The sequence below is a fragment of the Nylanderia fulva genome, unplaced genomic scaffold (assembly GCF_048542155.1).
Source record: "Nylanderia fulva isolate GAGA-0341 unplaced genomic scaffold, ASM4854215v1 Scaffold215, whole genome shotgun sequence".
Lineage (NCBI taxonomy): Eukaryota > Metazoa > Arthropoda > Insecta > Hymenoptera > Formicidae > Nylanderia > Nylanderia fulva.
In genome coordinates, this window is record NW_028190281.1 from 135,951 (window position 1) to 154,305 (window position 18,355).

The window sequence follows — 18,355 nt, forward strand, 5'->3', positions numbered from 1 at the left end:
CATGGTCTACAAAGAAGAACCAACTACACCTCAAGCCATGCAACAACAGATTATTACAGCCTGTACATTAATAACTCCAAACGTTATTAAAAGAGCAACTCAATCAATAATCGGAAGAATCCAGTCTTGCATCGATAATAATGGCCATCACTTCAAACATCTTTTGTAAAGATCACTGCTGAAAGGCATCTGAGCAAGTACTCAGGATAAACTAGACATGAAAATGGGTTGAAATAAAATTAAAATAAAAGTCAGTCAATCATGCACGATGTATCCGTTCGAATATCTTTTGTAAACGTGAATTTCATTTAATAATAAAAATGTATTTCTATCGATTTTTCTTTACTTTAAATCTTGTTCAATGATCTTATGTCGTGAGTTCTGAACTTGTTTCAAGTTCCTCTATTAGGAGACGCGGTAGTGTCTCCGGCCATGTTCAAACCCTAAAAGACCTTAAAAGACACTACAAGTCTCCTTATCCTGCACCATCAAAGTCCATTTTTTGGGGGTGTAGAACTACTAAAATATAAAAAATTTTGAATTGCACGTAATATAACCTGAAAGGCGGCATCGCCACGAGTAATTTGAGCCAAGAAAAAATAAAATCGGTCAAGCCGTTCTGGAGATACAAGCGGTCAAAAAGTGACGTTTTTCATGAAAAATGAAGTAACGTCGTCTTCTTCTTCTTCTTCTTCTTCTTCTCTGTCCGCGTCCGCTGACGTCATCAGGATTATATATATATATAAATCTCTTCTCACCTTTTACTCACACCTCTCTCAACTTCCACCCACCCCTTTCTCTCCCACATTCCGCCCCCCGCCCCCACCCCACCCCCACTCCTACCCCCACTCCCACCCCTCTTTCGCCTCTTTCACCCTCTTTCGTCCTCTCTCACCCTCTTTCACCCTCTTTCGTCCTCTTTCACCCTCTTTCGTCCTCTTTCACCCTCTTTCGTCCTCTTTTACCCTCTTTCATTCCCTCTCACCCTCTTTCACCCTCTTTCATTCCCTCTCACCCCCTTTCGTCCTCTTTCACTCTCTTTCGTCCTCTTTCACCCTCTTTTGTCCTCTTTCACCCTCTTTCGTCCTCTCACCCTCTTTCGTCCTCTTTCACCCTCTTTCGTCCTACCTCACCCTCTTTCGTCCTCTCTCACCCTCTTTCACCCTCTTTTGTCCTCTTTCACCCTCTTTCGCCCTCTTTCACCCTCTTTCGTCCTCTTTCACCCTCTTTCATTCTCTCTCACCCTCTTTCATTCCCTCTCACCCTCTTTCACCCTGTTTCGTCTTCTTTCACCCTCTTTCATTCCCTCTCACCCTCTTTCGTCCTCTTTCACTCTCTTTCGTCCTCTCTAACCCTCTTTTATTCTTTCTCACCCTCTTTCGCCCTCTCTCACCCTCTTTTGTCCTCTTTCACTTTCTTTCATTCTCTCTCACCCTCTTTTACCCTCTTTCGTCCTCTTTCACCCTCTTTCGTCCTCTTTCGTCCTCTTTCGCCCTCTTTCACCCAATTTCGTCCTCTTTCACCCTCTTTCGCCTATCTCGTCTTCTCTTACCCTCATTCGTCCTCTCTCACCCTATCTCCAAAAAATCATAAAAATGAAAAGGTCAAGCCATGTTCAAAAGAAGGTCCTCAAAAATTTAAACCTTTAAAAATTTAAACGATCTAATAATAAATTATCACGAAAAGTAACTGATATGTTATTTAAGGTGCCAGTTCAAAGTGAACATACGTAAAGTGTATATTATCTAAATTTAGTAATAATATATTACCATGAAAAGTAACTGATATTTTATTTAAGGTGCAAGTTCACATTGAACATACATACATATAAGTAAAACTGATTACAATTTGATTCTAGAAAATAAGTGCGATATGTTATTTTTAGTGCACAAAATATAATAGTCGTTTATAGAGATTTGATTTGAAATTCATACTAGCCCGTACAATGAAAAATAATTGCTCGTTGTGGCTTATCCAAACATACTTCGTCTTCCGAAGCGTACTTTTATGAAACTGCTTACGAGCAAAGGAAAAAGTTTGAGCAACCACTTATAATGAGACAATCCTCTCCTCACGGAGTAATAAATGTTTTGCCGTTAATAGATAACAATGGTAAAAAGTTAAAAATGTGGCATTGTGATGAGAACAAATGCCACATAAATGATACTTCCATGGAAAAGTTTGTAAAATTTTTGGAACTGTTTGAAGAAGGTACTCTGAAAAAGATAATGAATGTTAAATTCATAGCGCAGCTAAAAAATTGTTCCGTTTCACGTACGAGTAGCAGATTAGGACATCCTCCGGAATGCTATACAAATCCGAATCTTTGCAAGTCATACATTGCAACGATAAACACTTTATCACCTCATTTTCCTTTCGTGAGGAATATTCGAAGAAATGTTTACAAATTGATCGACAATTATAATAAGTTTTGTCAACTGTTTTCATCTTTGAGATTCATTAATATGGATAAATTAGTTGAAATTTCCAATGATTATAAGAATAAAGCAAGATTTTATCCAAAAAATGTAACTGATGTTTGTTTGGACGAGGAAAAAATTTTCTCGCAAAATTACGAAACATTTAAAGTCATGAAAAAGCGATTGTTGGATTTACCACGTATCCCTTGCATCTCTTGCGAAAAATTATGCTTGAGAAGAGACGTTTCTAAACTCGAGAAGCTGAGGAAAACAATAGACGGACCTTTTTGGAAAGATCTGATAGCAAACGTAACAGAACACAGTAATAATACTGAATTCGTTTGTAAGCTTTGTTTGGGTAAATTTCAAAAAGGCGTGTTGCCTTCTACTTGCATTTTGAATAATCTTGCGGTAAAACCATTACCAGATGTTTTGTCAGATTTTAGTGATTACGAAAAAATGTTAATCAAGAGAATGAGCAGCTTTCAAGTAGTGCAATTGATGGGCAATGTTTCGAACAAACATACCGCATAGACAAATGATCCGCAAAGTAAAAGGTAGAACATTTCATTTGCCTCTACCTTTACAAGAAACATTGGATAAGGTATGTCCTCCGGAAGATCCTATAAATTTGAATCACGAGTTGCACATTCTCGTTCGAGGTATACCCAAGAAATCTAAAGTGGTTTGTGAAAATTTGGTAGATATTAATAAAGTGTATAAGGCTTTACAATGGTTAAACGAAAATAATCCTCATTACTCGAAAATTCGTCTTCCGGCGTCATCTGATGATCTATTAAATGATAAGTTGCAGGAAACAGAATATCGGATTGTCGATGACGAAAGCGACAATGACGAAATAAATGAGGTGGTTGAGAAATTACCAGCATTGAATTTGTACAATGTACAGGAAAACAAAAATAATAACGATCAAATCGTTTTAAAACGTAGGGCTTTCCTCACACAAATCACTGAAGATTTGGATATTAACGATCAGTATACAATATACCCAATACACGAAAAGAATCGATAACGAATCTGTATTGAAGCTTTATCAAATGATGAAAATTGAAGATTTTCCAATGGATAATCGTTATAAATATCTGGATGTCATGTGTTTCCCTGATTTATATCCTGATGGTGTCAATGGACAACGAGAAGATAGAAACTTTGCATTGCCGGAATATTTATTTATTAGAACACGATTGATGTCGAAACATAGTAGATTCAGGTTGAATCTGCAGTATCTGTTTTTCCTTCTCAATGATGCTAATTACCGACAGTTGAAAAGTGGTATCTATTATACGATGATGGTTATTAACCCACGAGAGAGATACACTGCTGGTAGATACTTGAACGAATTGAAAGGTTACGAATTAGAATCGAATTTAATGAGTATTTTTGCAAAATTGAGAAATACGGATCAATTTTGGCAACAACCGTCCAATAATGTAAAATGCATGACTTTGCATTACGGTCCAGCGACGTGGTTTTTGACTTTGAGTCCTAGTGAATGGAAATGGTCCGATTTGGGTGAATATTTACGAGATATGAATCCCGATAAAGAGAAGTTAGGCATCAGCGAACTAGTCGCATACGACCCTGTTAGTACTTCTAGATTCATGTGCATAAAATTCAAAGCCATGATTGATTTTATTTGTTCGTCCGATAATCCAATAGGAAAGGTTATTCATTACTTCTGGCGATTGGAATATCAAAGTAGAGGTATTCAGCACATGCATTGTATGATTTGAATAAAAGATGCTCCAGTAATAGGAAAATCGCCGGATGAAGAAGTTGCTACGTTTATTCGAAAATACGTAACGTGTGAAATTCCAGATGAAAATGTTTCGCCAACGTTGTACAATACGGTAATAAGTGATCAGAATCATAAACATAACTCGTATTGCATGCGTACGAAAAAAACGGAAACTAATATATACAGAAAGTGTCGGTTCGATTTTCCTTGGCCGGTTACTGAGAATTTCGTTTTAAGAGACGTTATCACTTCGATAGTCGGTAGAAAAATTTACGCAGTAAGAGCAGATTGTACGATCTTCCTCGCAAAGAGTCGGAAAGGTTTATAAACGATTATAATCCGGCTATCAAATTAGCCTGGGAGGGAAATATGGACATACAATTTATTGGAGAAAAATCAGAGTTTTTAAACTCATATTTAACAAAATACACGACAAAGTCGGAAAAATGCAATACAGACTTTGAAGTGATAGATTCGAATAAGTCCTTGGCATCGAAACTGTGGAATTTTGCAATGCGTTCATTTAATAACAGAGAATACGGTGCTTTAGAAGCTGCGGATACACTATTAGGGAATCCCTTGTACGGTACGGATAATGATACCATGGTCAAATGGATCGATGTTAATGAGGTGAGAAATAGAAAAGTTAAAACATTTAATGAAATTAAAGCTCTCGATGAAAATTCTACGAATATTTACTGTTCGTCACTCATCGATGATTACTATCCAAATAGACCTCAGGAATTAGAATCATTGAATTTGTACGATTTTGCCAGATTCTGGGAAATTACGAAACAGATGCCAAATAATGACGAAGTCACGTGTTACAAACTGGCATCGGGTTTATTTTTAAAAAAACGAAAAAAGGGTTATTTAATTAACCATTATCGATTTAATATAAAAACTGAGCCCGAAAAATACTTTTACTCGCTGCTTCTGTTCAAACCATGGAGAGATTTGAGTGAACTCAAAGGTACATTCGAGACTTACACGGATGCCTTTAAGAATTCAGAGTCTGTTTTAACGAAGGCAATGAAATATCACGAAAGGCTCGAAGAAATACAGAAAGCTTTTGAGAACGTTGCTGAATTAATCGAGAAGCGCGAAAATGATCTGAAAACAGCAGACAGAGACAAATCCGATGACGATAAACTGGATTGTAATCCGATAGAAGCTGACGACGCGATGAAAGATCTGGAAGATTTTGGTAAGATTGACGACCCGATTGATTTATCGCTAATGATGTCGCAATTGAACGAAGACCAGAAAAGAGTCTTTGATGGAGTATGCCAAGTTTTACAAGATACGAATCAGATTCTGCGACTGTACGTAAGTGGCGAGGGTGGTACAGGGAAAAGTTTTCTAATTGAAACAATTAAACATTGGATCAGAATAAATTTGGAAAAAACGACTGCCATATCTGCTCCCACGGGTATCGCAGCATTCAATATCGATGGCTTGACAATCCATAGAATGTTTCAACTACCCGTTAGTCATGAATCTACACCAAAATATACGCAATTGTCAGACATGGTCTTGAAAACTTTGAGAGACAAATTAAAGAATGTCGAATTATTTATAATCGATAAAGTATCCATGATTTCAAATGTGACATTTATGTTTATCAATCTACGATTATGTGAAATCTTTGATACGACAGATACAGATGATGGTTTCTTTGGCAGAAAACACATTCTCCTGTTTGGGGACTTGTTGCAGCTTCCTCCTGTAAAAGGACAATTTTCGTTTGTTAAAATGTCTCGATCAAAGATTCAGAAGTATTTAGGTACCATGAGTGGATGTGATTTGTGGAGATTGTTTGAGTACGACGAACTTTTGATTAATATGCAACAAAAATGCGACAATACATATCGTGATATACTTTCTAGAATACGAATAGGTTTAGTAACGGATTCTGACATCAATGTTCTTCAGTCTAGAAAAATCAATTTTAAAGAAAGTAGTTGCGACGAAAGATTGAATGAACTTTGCACTTATATGAATCAATTACCGATTGATACAATTTGTTTATTGCCCACGTGTTATTTGTGCAAGGTTTTGAACACAGCAATGCTCGATAAAATCGACAGCGATGAAATTCTACTGATAGCAGAAGATGATGTCGACTGTGCTCCAGCAATGAAAAAAAAGGTGCATAAAATTTTGGAAGACAAAGATGATAAAGTGTCTGAAACAGCTGGCATTGAAAGAGTAATAGCGATTAAAATTGGCGCTAAAGTGATGATTCGACGAAACATTGACGTAACTTTGGGACTTGTCAATGGAACGATAGGCAATGTAGTTGCAGTTAATCGCTCTGCTGACGGCAATCGTTTGTTGTTATTTTTCTGAGTCATTAACAAATTGGTACTCTGGAATTACGAGCAATTATTTTTCATTGTACGGGCTAGTATGAATTTCAAATCAAATCTCTATAAACGACTATTATATTTTGTGCACTAAGAATAACATATCGCACTTATTTTCTAGAATCAAATTGTAATCAGTTTTACTTATATGTATGTATGTTCAATGTGAACTTGCACCTTGAATAAAATATCACAGTTACTTTCCATGGTAATATATTATTACTAAATTTAGATAATATACACTTTACGTATGTTCACACTTTGAACTGGCACCTTGAATAACATATCAGTTACTTTTCATGGTAATATATTATTACTAAATTTAGATAATATACACTTTACGTATGTTCACTTTGAACTGGCACCTTGAATAACATATCAGTTACTTTTCGTGATAATTTATTATTAGATCGTTTAAATTTTTAAAGGTTTAAATTTTTGAGTACCTTCTTTTGAACATGGCCTGACCTTTTCATTTTTATGATTTTTTTAGGATCATATTATAGAAAAAAAACATATTGAATCCATTTAAAAAAATAAAGATGACCTTGGTATCTCCGAAGCGCCTCCACCTGGACAAAAATTATTATTGCCATATGATAGCCCCCTTCGTACCGTGCAATTTTGTTACACAAATCTTCCTCTGGGCCTCATAGATTCGAAGATATTTAAGGTCCTATTAGTTATTGCCTCATCCTGTATATATACAGATTTCTGATGTGTCGAATTCGTTTTTTTTTCTTTTTCGCGTTCCGCGGCTCATGTCTGTCCTACTATATACATACAAATTCCGTCGAGAACAAAATCAAGAATTAAAAAAATCGCGAACCGTATATTTAATTCTTTTTTTTATATATTCGCGGCGATTCCTAAGGGGCTTCACGATCTACGTCCTGGTTCCCTGGTGTCACAGGCCCACCTGGAATTGATTCGGGAATCGGACCTTTCTTCCCGTTCTCGTCGTCTTGTCCTCTCGGCGCGGCACTTTCGTGTCGTCACGCGTTCTCCGTCCGTCGACCGCACCTTCTCAGCTCCGTGTCGCCGACTCTGCCGAGCTGCTGCTCTTTGCTTCGGGCTGCAAAATATAAGCGGGTTTAAGCCGGTTTATCGAGACCGTTTTCTCTTTGCCGTGCATGCGCACGACAAAGATCTTTTCGTTGCGGCTGACGATCGCGTATGGTCTCATACGGCGCCTGCAGCATCGTCCTCGGCCCGTCGTGTCGCACGAACACCTGTTCGGCCGTCGCCAGGTCCCGGTAGGCAAACGGCCGTTGTTCCCCGTGTCGGGTTCCGTCCACCGGTCGCAGTTTCTCGAATTGCTCCCGCAGCGTCCTCACGAAGCCGGCAGCGTCGTCCTTGTTGCCCGCAGGTCGTCGGCTCAGAAATTGCCCTGAGATCCTCAGCGTCTGGCCGTACGTCAGCTCCGCTGCGGTCGCCTGCAGGTCGTCTCTCCACGCTGCTCGGATCCCGAGCAGCACCGTCGGCAGCACCTCCGTCCAGCGATCACTTTGCCGACATTTGATTGCCGCCTTGAGCTGGCGATGGAACCGTTAGACCGTACTCCGTCGTCCTCAAGTGCTGCACTCCTGTCAGCTCGCTCAGTCGCCGAAAAAGATTGGACTCGAACTGACGCCCCTGGTCCGTCGTTATTCGTACGGGCGCCCCGAATCGGCAGATCCATCCTTTGTAAAACGACCTTGCGACCGTCTCCGCCTTCTAATCTCGTAGTGCGAACGCCTCCGGCTACCGTGTGAAGCGGTCCACGCACGTGAGGCAATATCGCATGCTCTCCGAGACGGGCATCACGATGATGTCCAGGTGGACGTGCTCAAATCTGCTGGACGGAACAGCAAATCTTCCCAAGGGCGCCGAGACGTGCCGAAAGATCTTCGATTGCTGACAGGGCACGCATGCACGTGCCCAGCTGCGGCAGTCCGCGTTCATCGACGGCCATACGTAGCGCTGCGCCACGAGTCTGCCCGTCGCCTTGATTCCCGGGTGTGCCAGATTGTGCACCAGGTTGAATGCGGCCCGCTGAAAGGGCCTTGTCAGGAACTGCCGCGGTGTCGCAATATACTTGTATCCCTGTTCCGGGAATCTGCACTTTCTCAAGCTTCAATCCGGTCTCCCGCCGTGCGTAGTCGTCGAGTTCCTCGTCTGTCCCCTGCGACTTCGCCAGTGCAGCGTAGTCCAAGGGAGAATAAAGCTCCTCGACTCGAGATAATGCATTCGCCACGATGTTCTCCTCGCCCGTCACGTGCCGAATGTCGGTGGAAAACTGCCCGATGAAGTTCAAGTGGCGGAACTGGCGCGGCGTGCTCTTCTCCGGTCTCTGTCGGAAGGCGTAGATCAGCGGCTTGTGATCTGTGTAAATCACGAACGCGCGCGCCTCCAGCATATATCGGAAGTGCTTGACTGCCAGGTAGATAGCCAGCAGTTCCCTGTCGAACGCGCTGTACTTTACTTCGGCTGGGCTTAGCTTCTTCGAGAAGAAGGCTAACGACTCCCATCCGTCGCTGCCTCGCTGTTGCAAAGTCGCGCCGATGCTCTGCTCCGACGCGTCAGTGAACAGGGCGAGCTCTGCGTCTATCCTGGGGTGTCGCAAGAGCGCGGCCTGCGCCAGACTCTCCTTTGATTCCTCAAATGCCTTCCGCGCTCGCGGCGTCCACGATATCGTTGCTCTTCCCTTGATGTTACCGTGGAGGAGGTCGTTAAGCGGCGCTAACATCTCGGCGGCTCTCGGTAGGAATCGTCTGTAAAAATTGAGCATGCCTAAGTATCTTCGCAGCTCCTTTGCCGTTCCTGGCTCTCCACACGCGCCGGCAGCGGTCGCGTTCCCCCGTCGGAAACCTCGTATCCGAGGAACTCCACCTTCCCCTGCCCGAACACGCACTTCGCGGGGTTGATAGTCACCCCGTATTCTCGTAGACGCTTGAACACTGTTCTCAGATAATCTCGATGCTTTTCCTCCGATGCCGATGTGACCAGGATGTCGTCGACGTACGCGTAGCAAAACTAAGCCGCGTAAAACCTCGTCAATGAATCGCTGGAACGTCTGCGCCGCGTTTCTCAATCCAAATGACATGTACGGAAATTCGTATATGCCAAACGGTGTGGTGATCGCCGTCTTCGGGATGTGCTCCTCCGCCACTGGAATCTGGTGATACGCCCGCACCAGATCTATTGTCGTAAATATTTCTTTTCCTCCAAGAGCCTGTGCAAAGTCCTGTATATGACGCACAGGATATCGATCCGGGATCGTTCTCGCGTTCAGCGCTCTATAATCGCCGCAAGGTCGCCACTCTTCGCCCTTTTTCGGCACCATATGTAAAGGCGCCGACCAACTGCTCTTGGAAGGTCGCGCGATTCCGGCTTTTACCATTCGTCGGAACTCCTTCTTCGCGGCTGCAAGTCGATCCGGAGCGAGTCTCCGTGGTCTGCACGTGACAGGCGGTCCCGGCGTCGTCTCGATAACGTGTCGCGTGGCGTGAATTGCTTTTTTTTATTTGTCCTCCCGGCTTCGTTATGTCCGCGTATTCTTCCAACAACCGGTGGTATAGTGTCTTCCCCGTGATTGTTTTTACCTGGGGCACGTCGCATTGGACACAACGCCCACGTGTAGTTAAGCTCGTCAGCTGGTCGACGAGGCGAGAATTGCGCAAATCCACAAGTAGGCCATAATGCGCAAGAAAATCGGCGCCGATTATTGGTCTTAAAACATCCGCGATCACAAATCTCCATGCGAACGCCCGTCTTAACCCGAAATTTAGCGTCATGTTTTCCGTTTCATAAGTAAAAATTGGTGTGCCGTTGGCGGCCAAAAGTTCATAGGTCGATCTCTGTCGTAGACCTCGAACCATCTTCCGAGGAAACACGCAGAGATCCGCGCCCGTGTCAATTAAAAATTATATCTTTGTGTTTGCGTCAGTCACAAATAAACGGTGCGCATTGTGTCCCGGGTCGCTCGCCGCCTCTAACGACCGGCTCCTGCGTTTCCCTGCTGTTGCATGGAGCAGGATGCTCTGCACTGTCGTGCTTCCGCTCCAAATTGCCAGTGGTACCAGCATACGCCGCTGGCCGGTAGACCATGGCTGCTGGATCGCGCTCGCGGGCGCGAACGCGAACGCGAACGAGAGCGCGAACGACGTCGATCATCTTCTCGGTATCGACCGTCACCGATCGCCTCGATCGACTTCCGGATAGCCGTCAGCTGCTCCGCCATCTCCTGTTGCATGGCCAGCCGCATCTGGGCCAGTCGCACCTCCAATCTAGCTTCCAAGGCCCCGGGATCAGCTCGCGCATTGCGTCTGCGGTAGCACGAATTTTGCTGCCTCGGCCACTTGAAAGGCCGGTGCTCGGGTCGCCTCGACAATCGCATCCGCGATATCTGTCAGTTGTTCAATCGTATCCGTCGTACGCGTCACCAAATGCGGCTGAATATATGCTGGCAATCAGCTCAATCAGATCGTCCGCAAGACGGGGTCGCCAACTACGTTTCCGGCAAGGCCGCGGAGGTGTCGCAAAAATTGCGACGGCTTGCGGTCTACAATCTCCTCGTGTTCCAGGAGCCTCCGGGTCTTATGCTCCTGTGACAAGCTCAGACGCTTGACTAACTCTGTCTTCAGCGTTTCATACGCGTGCTCCGCAGGCGGATTCATAATGATATCTCGCACCTCGGCAGTGTAATTCGGCCCGATAGATGTTAACGCGTATCCGAACTTCGTCGCGTCGACCGTGATTCCGGCGGCTTGGAAACTCCGGTCGACGATGTTAAACCAGAGCACCGGATCCGACGGTGTAAATTCTGGCATTTGCATGCCGACACGGTTTATCTCGGGGGCGGTTAAAAAATACCCCGGCGGCTGCTCCAATCTGACCGCTTGTATCGCAATGGGGGCCGCCTGCTGCACTTGCACACGCGGCTGCTCGAACGCCCGCGCCTCTGTCTCCACGCACGAACCGACCACTCCGTCGTCCCGCGTCACAATCATGCCGAATCGTTTTGCACTCACAGCTGATTACTCTCACTCCCGGGTCCAATCGAAGGTATCGTCTCACAAGTTAAAAATGTAAAAAATAATGAACTGCTCTCTCACGCGAACACAAAATCGCGAATTCCCGTTTGTTCGCGATCACGTCGGGACGTCACCACTTTAGTCTTTCGCGGCGCGATTACTTAATCGGTTCGGTGCGAGTCGGGAATTAAATGATGAGAGGCATTAATTGCAATTAAATGAAAGTATATTCTTCAAGAAAGCACAGTCTTTTAAAGTCGATACATGAATATTAAATCGCTCGGATTAATAATGTATGTCCGTACGCGGTGACTGTCGATAACGGAATCTCTTGCATGTAAAATTGCTCTTTCTATCTTTTGCCTCAAAATCGACCTTTGATAGGCTTCGAGAGGCTTCGAGAATTTTCTATTCGTTTACTTCCTTTGTTTCTTAATCGTCTTGATATTTGTCTCTGTGCTTCTCGTCTTTCGTCTCTATCTGTCTCGTCTGTTATGTTCTTATTTATATTTATTTATGTCTCAGTACTTTTCGCTTGTGTGTGTGACCGTATTCGTATACGTGTTTTTGTTCGATAATATTTGGGAAGTATATGACGATGTAATCGCCACATCCTAAATACCACAATACGCTGGCTATATGTGCACATGTACTCAAAGTCCGTGCGCCTGACTTACAGGTACAGTAATAACCGAAAATCGCCTCCCTCTCATCATTTATATTATCTGCATCTCCCGTGTCGTAAGCTATAAATATTTGATCTCCCTTGACCAGTAAATCAGAAAGTCTATACTCATAAGTGGTTGCATGGTACGGTCGCTCAAACTCAGTATGTATCAGTAATGGTGGTTGTCATACACGATGACTTGTTTAGCAACATATGTAACGAGATCTAAAGCTGACTTTATATATGTATTATCTTGACATTGGTAATAACCGTCTTTAATGTTTAATATTACAATTCAATTTATAATTAAAATATTTTTATTGCGCTAAAGAAAGCTTGAAATGTCAGCCAAAACGTTCCCAAAATGTTTATTTCTTGTGTATTTATTATTTGGTTTAAATGAAGTTTATTAATATCAACTGTCAACTGTATTACGTTTAATAGTTCTTATAGCCCTTCTTTGTTTACAATTATTGCAGAAAAAAATTAAAAGAGCTTTTTTAGTAACGTTTCTGATACCACGTTGTTAGGGTATAGGATCGCAATATGTATACAATTCTTGAAATTGTTGTTTTGTAATGGATGTTATACATTCAAATTCATTCTCTGTAAAACTATTTTCGTTTTCAACAATTATTATTATTTGTCACATTACGAAGAGCCTCTAAGAAAACTTGCAGTTGCTGACCTTTTATTACATATGGTCTGTATATAAATTGCAAATCTAATAACAGTAACTCTAAAATAAATCCGCGATTATCCAAATGTTAATCACAACAATATACGTTTCTAGGAATATAAATATTTTTCAGAACAAAGACATTTACCCTGCATTCTAACAAACAAGAATTATTTTTGGTTTGAGTAAAAACGTTGAGTTGTAGACATGTTGGATCAAGTTCTACCTGTTTTATTTCATGTGCAATAGATACATTGCAATTAAAACATAATCGGCTTTCATTGTTTATATCAATGGGCTCCTGACCAAGTTCAGTTCGCCTAAAAACAGCAATTTGTCTTTTAATTGCATTATTATCGCCATTGATTCGAACAATTTGTCGAACTTGAAAAGCACGATCGCAAACATAACAATGGATTCGATGGATTAGATGTCTGTAAGCCATAATAATACTTTATTATCAAGTTGCGTAGCAATATCGGACTGATCAAAAATCAAAATCTTTTCTGGTGAAATAACTAAATGAATGAAATACACGAATATCAATAATATCAATATCAGACGTAATAGTGGAGAGTGTCGGTCGGATATTTCTAGCGCAGACATTATCATTACTAAGCGTATCCATTCTAGCGTTATTGCTGCCGAATGCTATCACTTTCTGGCATTGCTACGTCTGATATTGATATTATTGATATCCGTATTTCATTTATTTTGGTCTTAGTTATTTCACCAGAAAAGATTTTGATATTTGATCAGTCTAATATTGCTATGCAACTTGATAATAAAGTATTATTATGGCTAGAAATGGACATATCAAGTCTATATTCAAGTTTTTTGATCATGCAATTAATGCCTCATCTTCATCATCTGGGCAAATTTTATAACATTGCAGGTGCTATAATTAATAGATATCACCCTTTAGTTTTGATGAAAGAAGTTAATGCAGAATTAGCAAGAGAACTTCTGGATAAGTCTAGAGAGGTTAATATTGTTCAAGCACAAGTTGAGGTAGAAAGGATGTGCTATAGAAATGCACAATGGGTACATTTACATGAGGGACAGTTACGTGACTTTCCACGTCTTACATTAGAATATTTATGAGATTTGACTATTGGTACATTTCAGGTTCGTTTAGCAAGATCTTATATTCAAGATAAGATGCAGCGTGATGCACAAGAAGAGTTTCAATTGGATTCATTGTTTGACTAACAAGATTTTATAAGAGTGCGAGTGTTTTCGCGATTTCGAAATGCAACAAAGCATCAAATATTTATAGCTTACAACACGGGAGATGCAGATAATATAAATGATGAGAGGGAGGCGATTTTCGGTTATTACTGTACCTGTAAGTCAGGCGCACGGACTTTTGGTACATGTGCACATATAGCCAGCGTATTGTGGTATTTAGGATATGCACGACACCAGCCTAATGTTCGTTATTCTCCTTCACCATTATTAAACACAATATTAGATGCCGCTCAGAGACCACTACACCAGGATCCAAATAATGATTAATACACAATTTAGATCATTTACTTTATTAATCTACACACACACACATACACACAGCAGAAAGGGTTTGGAGTCAGAAAATACTACGGGAGTGACAAACCGTAGGGTCCTTATCTCTGCTGTGACACACACACGCACGCGCGCGCGCGCACACACACACACACACACACAGCAGAGAGGGTTTGGTGTCAGAAAATACTACAGGAATGACGAACCGTGGGGTTTTTATCTCTGCTGTGACATATAAAGATTTTTGTGGAGAATTTTTAGGTTGACGGAGCTTGTCAAGGTCATTCAAAATTCAAAAAAATATTACCAGCTAATAGATTTGGTAAAACCCTACTATTTTTGTTTGAAACATTTTTCCAAAAAATCTATACTTTCTGAGATTTGACTATTCGGAAACCCGAATGTTTCATGTTTGACTGGCTATAACTCGATAACTGTCCATTATTGAACTTTGTGCCTATTACATTTTTGGTTTAGTAGGTCATAAGCTACAACATATGAAAAAACCAACTGATTTTACCGGGGGACATTTTCCATATGATTAGTGCGGAGTTCCTTCGGATCTGATAGTAAGAAAGATCTATCTAATAATTTATAAATGGTTCCTATTTTATGACATCGGATGATTAGAGTAAAGTGATAGCATTCTACCTAAAAAAGTTTTTTTATGGAACTAGTCTATATATATTTTATTGTCAATAGAGTTTATATTTAAGTTTAAAAAACTTATGCAATGGTTTTCCTCCCACTCAACTGTAAATTTTAGTCGGTTATGGTAACTATTAAATTTTTTTACAATGTTATTGATCATATTCCCCCCGGCTGCAGTGTCGTCTGCGTAGCTGGTTATAGCCGGGGGGATTAATTGGAGGGAGGCAGTGGAAACTGCTAATCAAGCAGTGGCATGCGTCGTGCGCGCGATTAGCGACGAGTCTGAAAGTGGCGCCTCAAAGGACAGAGGCGCTATTCATACATGATGGCACACATGGAGTGCCGCCGAGGGCTCATGTTGCTGTAAACGACGTTCTCGTCCCCGTGGGCAAAACCCTCAAATATCTAGAACTCACGCTGGACGGGTCTTGGAGTTTTACCAAACACTTTGATCGTCTGATCAACAAGATGGACGGGGTAGCAGAGGCACTATGTCGCCTGCTACCAAATTTGGGGGAACCAGACGGTCGGGTCCGCCGACTGTACATGGGCATTTTGAACTCGATTGCTCAATACGGAGCACCGGTATGGGCGGATGTGGCGATGGCCTCCAAACTAATTTGTGGCAAGTTTAAACGCGTCCAGAGAAGGCCATTCGCTGCATCCGCGGGTACAGAACGGTGTCCCACGCGGCGGCGATAACCTTGGCGGGGGTTTCTCCCATGGAGCTAACGACCAAAACGTACGCGGAGGCGTAAAAAATGGGTAGGGAGCTCCGTAAGAGTGGAGTGAAGCTCCCCGCTGGGGTTAGGGATAAGGTAAGACTCCGAGCCCGGCGACACATGATGGAGAGGTGAAAAGATTGCCTCTCCAATGTGCCCTTAACGATATCGAGGGCACGTGTTGTTGGGGTCGGATGGGTCCGATACTAGAAGAATGGGTGGATCGGACCCACGGACTAACGTCGTTCAGATCTACGCAAGTGATCACAGGTCACGGCTGTTTTTAGGAGTACCTGCATATCATAGAAAAGGCGCGCACCGCGCAGTGTTTCCACTGCCAGGATGATGAGGACACGGCGCAGCACACCTTCGAACATTGTGCAGCATTCGAGGGGCAGCGCCGTATCCTCAAAAACAAGATCGGGGAGGACTTGTCGCTTCCCAGCGTCATGAAAATAATGCTGGAGAGCGAAGAGGGGTGGAACTCCGTCATCTTCTTCCGCAACGAGGTTATGAGCCTGAAGGAGGTGGCGGAGAGAGCGAGAGAGAGAAAGAGAGAGGAGAAGGCGCAAGGTGACGGAAACAGCGGAGGGGTGGTGAATGTAAGACCACCCCTCGTTAGAAACATTAGAAGGAGGCAACCGCCTTGCACGTAAATCCCCCCTGCTAAATGGGGAGCAAACATGATGGGAAAAATGGGGGGAGGGAAATCTCAAGCCTTCCCCTTTCCCCCTTGAAATCAGACACGAGGAGGAGTTAGCGCAATTGTGCGGAATAGTTGGTTGGAGGATGGACGGGGGCCGGGGTCGCCTGGTATTGGCCGCACGGTGAAAACCTTGCGACCGGAGACTGGACGCCTTTCATCCCCGCCCCTGCTGAGGTCTCTCTCCAAGGGGAGGTTTCGGTGTAGCCCCCGGGTCAATGGCCGAATCCCGTAAAAAGAGTCCTGACCCGGGGGCACGAGGGGCCACAAGGGCTCACATACTATTGTACGTGGTCTCCCAAGGATTGGACGCGGCAGTTGGCGGTCCTCTCACTGATGCTCAAGGGCGCCGAGGGGAGGACACTATTGCCTGCGGAGTGGGCTCTTTTCCTTTTGGGAAGGGTCCTCTGGTGTAGAGCCTCTGGGGCTGGTCGCCGAATCCCCCGTCCCTCTTGGGAGGAGGAGGGAGCACCATTCCAGAGGCAGGAGGTGGCGGGAACACTCGAGCCATGACCCCGCCCCCAAACTCTTTGGGAGGGCGTGACGTGGGGGTGGTGCCCCCCTGCGCCATAACCGGGAAGATCTGCACGACTTATACGCGGGAGAGAGTATCTTTCTCTCGGGGAAGATGCTCTCCTGGGACAGGAAAGGCCGGGAGATGGCAGAAGTAATACTTCGGCAGTTCCTTGCCAATTGGCTAATGATGGTAAAATTGTTTTATTTTATTTTTACGGCTACGTTTCGTCCCTGAATTGGGTCCTCTTCAGGCTAATATTTAATGTCAAGTTAGGTTAACCTTTTCACATGACATTATATGTGATTGTTAATTTCTAAATTAATCGTGACAGCTTAAATTAAAATTCAGTCATCATTTTACAGTATGCACTGAGTAAGAGTTCAACATAAACTGCTTGAGTCTATGTTAAACTCTTATTCATTGTCAATGCACACTGTAAAATGATGACTGAATTTTAATTTACGTGTGTCATTTCACGAACTGTCACAATTAATTTATAGAAATTGACAATTATCCTAACCGGTTGGTCGAACTTCGATGGATGCTTTGAGAAGTCTTTTGTTTTTTTCTTTTTTATCGACAAAATATGCAATTAGATAAACTATAAATCTATTTATTGGCTATACGGATTGTTTTCTACCTAAAATTAGATCGCTTTGCCCTTTATTAATATTAATACTTTAATTTGTACAGGAAAAAGATTTATCAATCTGTATAATCTCATATTTCTTGATTACAAAATTATGAATTCTTATTCTGTACCGTATAACCAATAAATAGATTTATAGTTTATCTAACCTCATATTTTGTCGATAAAAGAAAAAAAACAAAAGACTTCTCAAAGCATCTATCGGAGTTCGGCCAACCGTTTAGGATTCCCTTAATCCCTCGTCTTTTATTATTATTTATAATTAAAACTAGCTTTTGATAAATCCACCAATATAAAGTCCATTTAAAATGTATTTAATCTTTTTATGATATATGTCCTGGAAATGTTATTTTCGTATCTTACATAATGTCCTGGAAAAGTATTTTTGCTTATACCAAACTTATCACATTATACATTCAAAAATACCTGTATTATAGTGACAAACATGTAAATGTAGACCTATGTATGCTGAAAAATCAGTCAATTAAAACGAGTCCTGGAAAGACTTGATCCATGCTTATATATATATATATATATATGTCTTAATAAAGACATATATAAATATATGTCTTTATTAAGTTGTTAGTTAAACGTCTCAGTAGACACACGTATTTTCACACATATTCAATTTTATAGTGATGACTATCATACATATTTTATTATAATGACATCAAAAAATC